This window comes from Scophthalmus maximus, chromosome 19 (genome assembly GCF_022379125.1).
Source record: "Scophthalmus maximus strain ysfricsl-2021 chromosome 19, ASM2237912v1, whole genome shotgun sequence".
NCBI lineage: Eukaryota > Metazoa > Chordata > Actinopteri > Pleuronectiformes > Scophthalmidae > Scophthalmus > Scophthalmus maximus.
Genome location: NC_061533.1, coordinates 3480302 through 3490108, shown reverse-complemented (window position 1 = coordinate 3490108; position 9807 = coordinate 3480302).

The following is a 9807-nucleotide window of genomic DNA, read 5'->3' as shown; positions in this document are numbered from 1 at the left end:
TTTTCAGGTCTACTGAGGCAGAGTTCTCTGTAGTTTCCACTCTAGTTATTAAACCCTGATTGACCCTATTCGAGTTCTTCTTTTCAGCTCCACCTGCCACAGAGGAGGATGGTTGACAGGTGATTCGTATTCTCAATAGACTTTGATTCAATCTCTTTAGGCTGCCACTTTTGACCTTCTGTGGGGTATTTATGTTTTTATCTAATTTTGTATGAGGAGCCACGCCTGAGCGCCGCGAGGTCCTCCAAGCCCCTTGAAAGTCAGACCTGCACGGCAGCTTTTGACTGGCAGACTGTGCACCAGATGTTACAGATATACTTTCTGCCCGATCTGCACCCTAAGTGTGACGCCGCCGCTGCTGCTGCTGGTTGGATGGTACAGAAATTCAGTATTAATGCGTCCAACTCAGCTGAAGTTTAAGCAATTTTTTTTGCTGATTGAAATCTGACAAAAGTGGGAGAGTGAGAGTCGAGCGGAGAGCTTTTAAACAGACCGGAGACGATGTTCGTTTCTCAGCTGGTCCAATCTGCTCACTCCAGAACTGAGGATCAAGGAAAGAAACTCTATATTCATTTAGAACCTTAACAGAGGTTATTTGAAATTGCTTTGCTCCATTTCTGCCCATTAATGCCTCCCAGTAGTTTTAAAACCAAACAATTTTCCAAGAGTCTCTTGTGATTGATGGAAGGAAAAGACTCCAAAGAGACAGGAACACAGTCATTCTCGATGTAAAAAATAAAAGTTTGACTCATTAAAGCCACAGTGTGTAATATTTAGAAGAACTTATTCACAGATATTGAATATATTGTCCACAACTATGTGTTCATATATGTATAATCACCTGCAACAAAGAACCAATGTTTTTTTAGTCAACTCTTAAATATAGGAACATGAGGTGGACCCGACCTCCGTGTGAGTCGCCATGTTTCCTAAGTCGTGTTGAATACGGTTGTCGCACAAAACGGTCCACAATACGTTGCATTTGCATTGAATTTTCAGAGTTGCCGGAAATGGAATAAAAAAATTACACACTGGCTTTATGTATACTGTTTGTTGGCATGTGAGCAAATTAAAGGACAAAATCCCTCAAGGAGGCCGACGGTGCTGTGTTTACGTTTTTCACTGGTGGTGGAAGTGGATGTGCAGAATGTACGACATAAAGAATGTTTTCAGAGAGGTCTGAGATTGTAAAACACGTTTCTGGCTTGTTTCCAATTGTAGATTTACTAATTTGTCAAATAATCAGCGCAATGTAATCCCGTAATCCATAATCTACCAGCATTCCTCCGTGTAGTTTATCTTCAGCACATACGTCTTCTATGTTTGTGCTCCTTCGCTTGCTCTCATCTTTAACTGGCACACATCCTGCTTCAGTATTCTAGTCCATCTCTGCCAGCACTTATCTTTTCTCTGCCTTATCTTTTGTCATTTCATAAATCACTCGCTAAGACATTTTCGGAGACTGGCCGTTACATAATCCTTTTTTTATAATTAGGCTTGGTGCAGTGAATTACCACTGAATCTTCCTTTTGTTCCCTAATATCAATATTTTCTTAGCTATGTATTTTTATTTAGTCTATGCAAAAATATTGCCAAGATGAAATGAAACACATTTTCACTTTTGAAAATCTGACGGACTCAAGGCCTTAACCCCTCATGGACTGTCATCTGGTGGTATCCACCGTTACAGCTCCAATTCCTCGCCCAGATCGTCTGTGATACCATTTTATCCCCAACAAATCACCACGATCACAGGCAGACAACCCCAACTGCAATCTTTGCTGTGGAAGGAGGTTACCACGGACATTCTGCCGAGTAAATGGTAAATGGACTGTATTTATATAGCACTTTTCTAGTCATATAGACCACTCAAAGCGCTTTACAGGAAAGTCACATTCACCCATTCATACAGTGCTGCTATTTACCGAACCGCCAACCTTCGGGTTGGTGGACAAACGACTCTATGTCCTGAGCCACAGCCACTGTGTGAGTATCCCTCACACGGGAGAAGTATGCTGAGATAAGACCATGGGGTTCTTTGAGAAATTGCTGTTGTGCTGGAGGGAGGGCAAGGCAACCAAAGAGAAGCCTGTTACCATGGTGGGAAGCAGTCGCCAGAGAACCACATGGGCATCCTGAGCTATGCAAACAACTGCTGATTTGGGCAAAAATGGCGTACAGCTCACATTCCTTAATATTTTACCAACTTCAGAGACCTGACAACATCCTGTGTTCATCCAAGACCGAGAATATCACGATGGTGGAATTCACCGTGCCTTTGGAAGAACGAGGTCCACAAGAGGAAAAGTATGACCCCTTGATAGCACAACTGACGACAGCAAGACTATTCCGAGTCGAGTTGGAATGTCTAGGCTTCCTCGGTGTAGTGTGTATGGAGGATGTTTACCGCGTAACGCTGCGTTTACACCAAACACGAAGTACATTTTTCAAGCGATGAATTAACATATGAAGTACAAGTACGAAATTTGACTCATTCGCTTCACCTGCTCCAGTTGAAATATTTGCACTCAAGTTAAATATTCGCGTGATCGATGTTGTGATAGCCAATTAGAGTTGAGATCCTCCCAACGTCACTGACGTCCACGTCCAACAGAAAAAGGACGGCTCTCCGCAGCTGCGGAGCGAGAATCCTGTCAGGGGTGAATGAGGAGAGAGCGATGACTGATGACCCACCACCAACACATGACTGATCACAGCAGAATGTACAAATGGACAGTAATCGTAGTGTGTAATTGCTTGAAAATATTGCTTTTAAATACAGGAATCTAAAAAATATTGATGTAGAAAAGTACTTTCAGAAGTTTGGCTTGGCTTTATTCATGAACGTCATATCTGTTCAAAATACCAGAATTCCTGCAGAGATCAATTAAACCGAACATACAAACATTTTTTTTCACTGTAATTGAGCATTTTCAGTTTGGCATGATTGGCAACAACCCGTGAAAGTTTACCCCCCGGAGCTGTAGTGTGCTGCTGGCATACAAAAGAAAAGTTTCCCCACAGAAAATTGTTGCTAACATTGCCTTATTTTTTCTCATGAATCCTTTAATGAAATATCTAACTTTTTGGATTGAGTGGGGAAAAAAAACTACCTCTGCTTAAAGACATAATTTCATCTGAATAGTTTTAAGTAAGAAATTATAGGAAGTCTACATACAAAGTTTCTTGCTTACAATTTTTTTAAAATTAGTTTTAGAAAAGCAATTGCCCACAGCTGTATCAGTAATAGATGTTTTGAATTGTTTGATTTATCTTTGATATTGCTTCTGAAAAATTAGATCACATCCAAGGGATCAGCATCAAAAGACTCAAATTGAGAACTTGCCTTGGATCTAAAATATTCAAGTAAACAGACTGAGTTTTGAAGGTAACACAGTCTACCCATAAAGCTTGTTGACCATGACAATATTATTAAAAATACAATTGAAAGAACATTCATCATATTCATAATGTGAAAATATGCAACCACAATAAAATTGTGTTTTAAACCATGATCATTTCTTAGGAAATTGTGAGACTTTAAGGATATCATGCTACACGGTGGCGAAGTGGTTAGCACTTTCAACTCACAGCAAGAAGGTTCTGGGTTCGAGTCCCAGGACGTCATCTACTGCACATGATGAAGTCTGCGTCGACTCATTTCCCCTCTGAATTAATTTCCTGGTGTTAAAATCTTGAAGAAAACTATTGGGGACAATTGAGGGACAAATTGCAGATGGAGGTCCCCGTCCAGCCTCTATTAGGTTTGTGTTGTTTCACACCCGACTAGAGTTTGGAAACTAATTCCAGAGCCACGGGGAGCAGGACGGAACAAGTTGTTAGATGTAATATCTCAACTACGAAGGGCCAAAGGGTTCACCTGGGTGTCTACTTAAGAAATTGCAAAAGGTTCATTTTATGTTACGTTATTAGGTTAAAATTCAAATTATGATTGCATGCGTTCACATTCCACTGCTGTTTCATGTCATTCAAAGTAACAAAGTGACGCCATGCCCTGCAGGCAAAACTAAGAAGGTAGTTTAGTTTCAAAACTTTCGCCATGGATTTGAATACAAATGTAAGTGTAATGAAGCGGCCACTCGCACGTTTTTTTTATATTCTCCTGCTCTTTTTGTGTTGGTCTAATGGAGTTGGTACAGAAAAACAACCAAAAAAAGACACATAGCCTCCGACTTCACGCTTGGGTTCATGTACAGAATTGGTTGGTTCATTTTCTCTACCTCTTTGATATCGCTTTTAAACATGCATATTTATTCATTGTCTTTCCACCGCCTGTGTTGTGTTCATTTATGCTATTTTGCCTTTTTTTCATTGTCGTTGTTTTTTACTATTCCCTTCTTATTTGTCGGTTCTACATGGTCATCCTCATTTTTTTTGACCTGACCAAAACCCCAAAACCCAAAGATATTCACTTCACGAGCAACGAATCTCCTCATTTGAGAAGCTTGAACTTGAGAAACTACACAAAAAAAGAGACTAATCATATCACTTTACAAAAGTTTCAAGTTATATGATTAGTGAATCATTTTCTGTGGAGATTCACCAAGTGGCACCGCATTGGATATCTAATTTGTTTTGTAGATTGCATGTTTGTCTGGTTTGAAGCCCATTGGAAAGAAAAAACTAACCAAACACAAATGAGAAATCGTTTCCGCTGCAACTGAGTTTCAAGTAGTTTGAATGAAACCCACACAAACGCAAAAAAAAAAGAGCTTCGCAGCCCGACCGTGTTCCCACTGTTTGTTTTTGTCATTACGCGAACTGGTGCTCAGGAAGTAACTACACCGCCTGGTAGGACAGATTACGGCAGAAAAAAACAAACACTTTCCACCGTTTTTGTACGAATATAATAGTTGAAGTTTGTATCTTCGAAAGTCAGTGATTGGACACCGTTGAGTCTTTGACAGGAAAACGTCTCTTTTGTCCAAACACCTCGATTAAAGACAATCAACTCTCACTGGGAACTGCGGGATTATAATAATATCGAACTGGGCCTCGGCAACATCTGCAATTTTAAAGCCAGAATTTCAGAGAAAAATAAATTCAGAGCGATCATCTGATCAGTGCATCTACAAAATAACTTTGCAAAGTGCTTTCTAACGCGCTAAATACTTTCATCAAAGCTTTCAAGCATAACGCTTGACCTTCATCAACAACGTCTAAGATAAAAATTTCCTGCGTACGTTTAACCTCCACGTGGGCTTCTTTTTAAATCGTTCTTTTAAATCAAAGCACTTTGAAATACCTTTATATGTATAAAAAAAGTACTCAATGAATAAATGAATGCATGTTTTTGAGGCCACCACAAAGAAAGAGGTGACAAACAAAAATTTGAAGGCTAATGTTCTGAACATATCATCTTGAGGTTTTAACAGAATTCAGTCTGATGAACACTTGACTCGTGGATAAGAGATTAATTCATTAGTTCTCGGCAGAATGGAGAAGACTTTGACCATGAGACTCTGCCTGGGAATGAAATACAGATTAACAGAAAACAGTATTACATATCGGATCATTAAAATGCAATAAATCATGTAGATTGCCCTTTTATCATTAGGTCTGTTTGAATGGGTGTTTATTTTTACACTACATTAAATATATAAAGGGACAGAATCAAATCTTTTTTTTTCTATACTAACAATATTTTCAATCTAGGGATTTCACATCAGATGTAAAATCTACATTAAGCACATTAGTTGATCATTTACCTCATTGAGAAAGTCACAAACTACCCCCCCCCCCCCCATCATTAAAACTGTATGTTGGTGTCGTGCAGACGACCGTTTTTCAGACCCTTTTTTACTGAATTCCAATTCAAGCGCTGATGAGGGTCACCATGGTAACAAGAAGGCAGTCTGCCGTTTGCTGGTTGACAAATGCCGACAGGTACACGACTCTGGCAGAATGAGAATAATGCCTTGCGATATGCACAGAAGAACCCGTTAACAGACCGGAGGTGGTCCGGTACAGCTGGGACCGTTTGAAAAGTGTCAAAAGATTTATGACCACTGGTGCGCTCTCTGCGCTTGTGTTCTGGTTAACTGATAAATTCACAATGCAGTGCAGAGGTCTGCGTCTGCAAAAGTAGTTTGTGGGCAAAGATAGTTTTTACAGAAATGGGCATAAGAGACACTCTGGATGTTTCTGGATGTAATGATTACGAATGTTTTGGTCCTTTCACCCGACCTGGCGTTCTACTCTTTACATCTGTCGCCCATTGTCAGTCACTGCCCGAAATTAACCGTTTTAATTCTTCTAACTAGCATTTAAAGGGTTCCAGAAGGTAATCTGGGCATGAGCAGCAGGACATCCTGTAGTTATTATCAATTTGTCTCATTGATTATTTCTTCTGTGTAATGGCTGGTCTGCACACAGATAATGATCATGTTCTGTTGGAACAAATAAGGCTATTTCTAAATTCAGACCAGGATAAATATGCCCTAATAATAAAGGGCTGATTTTCTCTTAATTTGCAGTTGAGGAAAAACAACGTTGGAAATTTTTCTTAAAGACTGATACATACATACACACACATACATTAAAGATGTCCTCCATCCTTAAGTTGAGAGGAAACAATGATGGTCTAAGTAGAAGTTTCTCCAGAGTACATCACTTAAATTGCTATGATCCTAACCTTCTAACACCTTCAAATTAAATCTCAGAGTCAGTGCATTAATTTAATAGTAATTATTTCAGCTCAAAAAAACTCCAATCTAGATGCAGCTGCACTGAATAACTTTGGAAACTTCATTCTTAGCTTTTGTCCCAAAATGTCCTTTTAAAATAAAAAAACACAACATCCACGTCCAGTCAGGATCTCAAATGCACCACAGCTGTGAGACTACTAAAGTAAGACGAGTGTCCTGTAAGAGCGACACACAACTTATACACGTTAGTTGATAAACAGAAAATCAATTTGTAACAATTTTGATAATCCGTAAATGCAAAAGTCACATAACTTCTTGAATTAAGATATTTTTAAATGTTTTTAAATTGAGATTTAATAATGTTGAGTTTCGGACTTTGGTTTGACAAAAACACTTGGCATTTGACAACACTTGGGACAAAAATTGTCGTTGAATATTTTGTGACATTTTACAGATTTAAAAACTTGTCGTTTCACGCAACAAATATAATTGGCAGACAAAATTGAGAAAAAATGTAACCATTATTGATTGGGCTCTGTCTAACTGTCACCATATATGCTGCAGATGCATCTGAAGAAGTGGAATTTTTGTGGAAGAAAAGAAAGAATTATGAAGATGAAAGAGTCGACTTAATGAATGAAGACGTACGAGAGGGGAAAGGGACTGAAGGAAAAAAACTAATTGGAGCTGCTGATATGCTTTTTAATCAGTCTTTCAGACAGTGTCTGTTGCAATAAACTGTGCACACATACTTACAGAACTTCAGCCAACTCTGGTTTTGGGGCTAAGAGATATAAAGCCTAGTCAGTTTTGTTTCAAAAGCCCAGAGCCAAACACTGTGCAGCGTTTCCCAATTACTGATGGTGAGTGTTGTGGCTTTGAGTCTGTTCTTCACTGCAAGACCAACAACACAACCCCCTCTTTACGCCAGAGGACACATCCAACTCGTTTTAGATTAACAAAACATTTAACCATATGGTGGTCAGTAAATTAAACCTCAATGTAATTCTCACAGATTCAAGACTGGAAGATGCTTTTAAAAAATCAAAAAGCTCTCTACTTTTATGGACACTGATTTTTCTCTCCATCTTCAATTAGTTAAAGCTACAGTGTGTAATATCTAGAAGAACTTATTCACAGATAGTGAATATATTGTCCATAACTATGTGTATAATCACTGATGTTTTTTCATCAACTCTGAATGAGTTAAATATAGTTACATGAGGTGGACCCGACGTCCGTGTGAGTCTTCATGTTTGCAACGTCCTGTTAAATACGGTTGTTGCACAAAACGGTCCAGAATACGTCGCATTCATGTTGAATTTTCAGCGCTGCTGGAAACGGAATGAGCGTTGTCAGTTGCTCAGTTGGTTGCGGTTTGGGACTTTACCACACTGGGGCTTTAAATGCCAGTTATGTTTGGCATGGTGCGTTCAAGTCAGAAAGGATTTGTGCATATTGAACTTTGGGAGACGAGGGAAATATCCATGTGGTGGCAAAGAGGGTGCTGCGAATACTGACGAAAAGAGTGGCAGTACACAAACAGTCACATAAATATTTCCTATAGTTAGGGCCTTGGAGCGAATGATTTAAGTGCTTCTTAAACTGGGTGCTTTTGTATGTTTCACTTTGCATGACTGATCTGAAATTTGGATGTTAAGTCTGCAGAATGAGCAGTATCAGAGATGATGTTGGCCGCAGGCTATTTGGGTTCAGTCACATTTAATCCATCCCTCACGCCATCAAACACCAGTTACTCCAGAGACGACATCCCAGGGTAGTTTTTCTCTCTCTACTGTGGTTAAGTGCTTGCTCTCTGTGGGGGGGGGCTGTTATGTTTTTCTCTATAATATTGCAAGGTCTCGACTTCTTCCTCTGCCTTGAGATGATGTATGATTTGACTTGGTGCTATAAAAATGTAATTGAATTGAGCCCTACCACTGTTGCCTGTCTTTCTGCCTGACTGTACATCCAACAGAGAAAAGTAGTAAAAATACACAACTCTCATTTTCATGTTTTCTCCACCTGTGTAACTGCTGCAGATTCAGTGTAGCATTACTTGATTTTCTGTGGAAAGGGGCCAAAATCATGATAATGATGATGATGATAAAGTGCCTGTAACTATGACTTGTTTAGTGTTGATATCCTCATTAAAGTTTCCTAGTTCTCATTTTGCTATGGGGATGTCAAATATCTGACGGCCCAAAACTTTCTTAGATAAAACAGGAGTCTGCCACTTTTGATTTTGAAAAATTGATACACCGAATCATAGGGAAGAGGGAAAAGGGACTCCTCTTCTGAGGAAAGAAGGAGAGCTTCCTGGTTTCACTCACTGCAATTTGAATAATAACATTTAATAACTGTTGTTTTATTTTGGCTTTCTCAGCCTTTTCTCATTACTATTTTTTTGTACTTTGTTTCCACAATTTACAGTTGAATATGATCTTATTGTAGGGAACAAGTTTCATAGTGTCATTCTGCCTCTTTCTGTATTATTTGCATCTGTACAATTGTCCTTTTACTGGAAGAGATGAAGATTATTTTTATCGATTGCTAGTTGCTCCCATCTCAATTTGAAGCTGCTTCTTTATGATAAGATTATGTTTTTCCCACCTGCAAAATATTACTCAGTCCTCTACCACATCCACCAGACACCAACCTCTGAGCCGATAGCTTTGCCGCCTCCTGTCCTTGAAAAAAAAAAGTGGCAGCCGCGTGAAGCCAATTCTGTGAACCTCTCAGAGACAGCTAACCTCCCACTGTTAAGGGCACATCACCCTCCATGGTCATCCTTTCTCACTGAGCACAGCGCACCAGCAAGCCAAATAAATAGCAATCCTGCCCTGCTCTCATGCCCCTTCTCTGCCTCCTCTCAGTTCACTACCTCCTTCGCTCAGCCCTCAAACTGAGTGCAATGCTCCAAATAGCATAACATGTAAAAGTCGTGTGACATTGTCCCACCAGGTCAATGGTGCATCACATTTATTGTTCTTCCCTCCCACTGACAACGAGGTATCAAAACTCCTGACCCGGTAGCCGTCCTAGTACATATGCACCAGCTCAATTCCTACTACCTTCCCCAAGAAATATATATCTGCCACCTTTGTACTAGCACACACACAGCATATAGTTCAAGTGG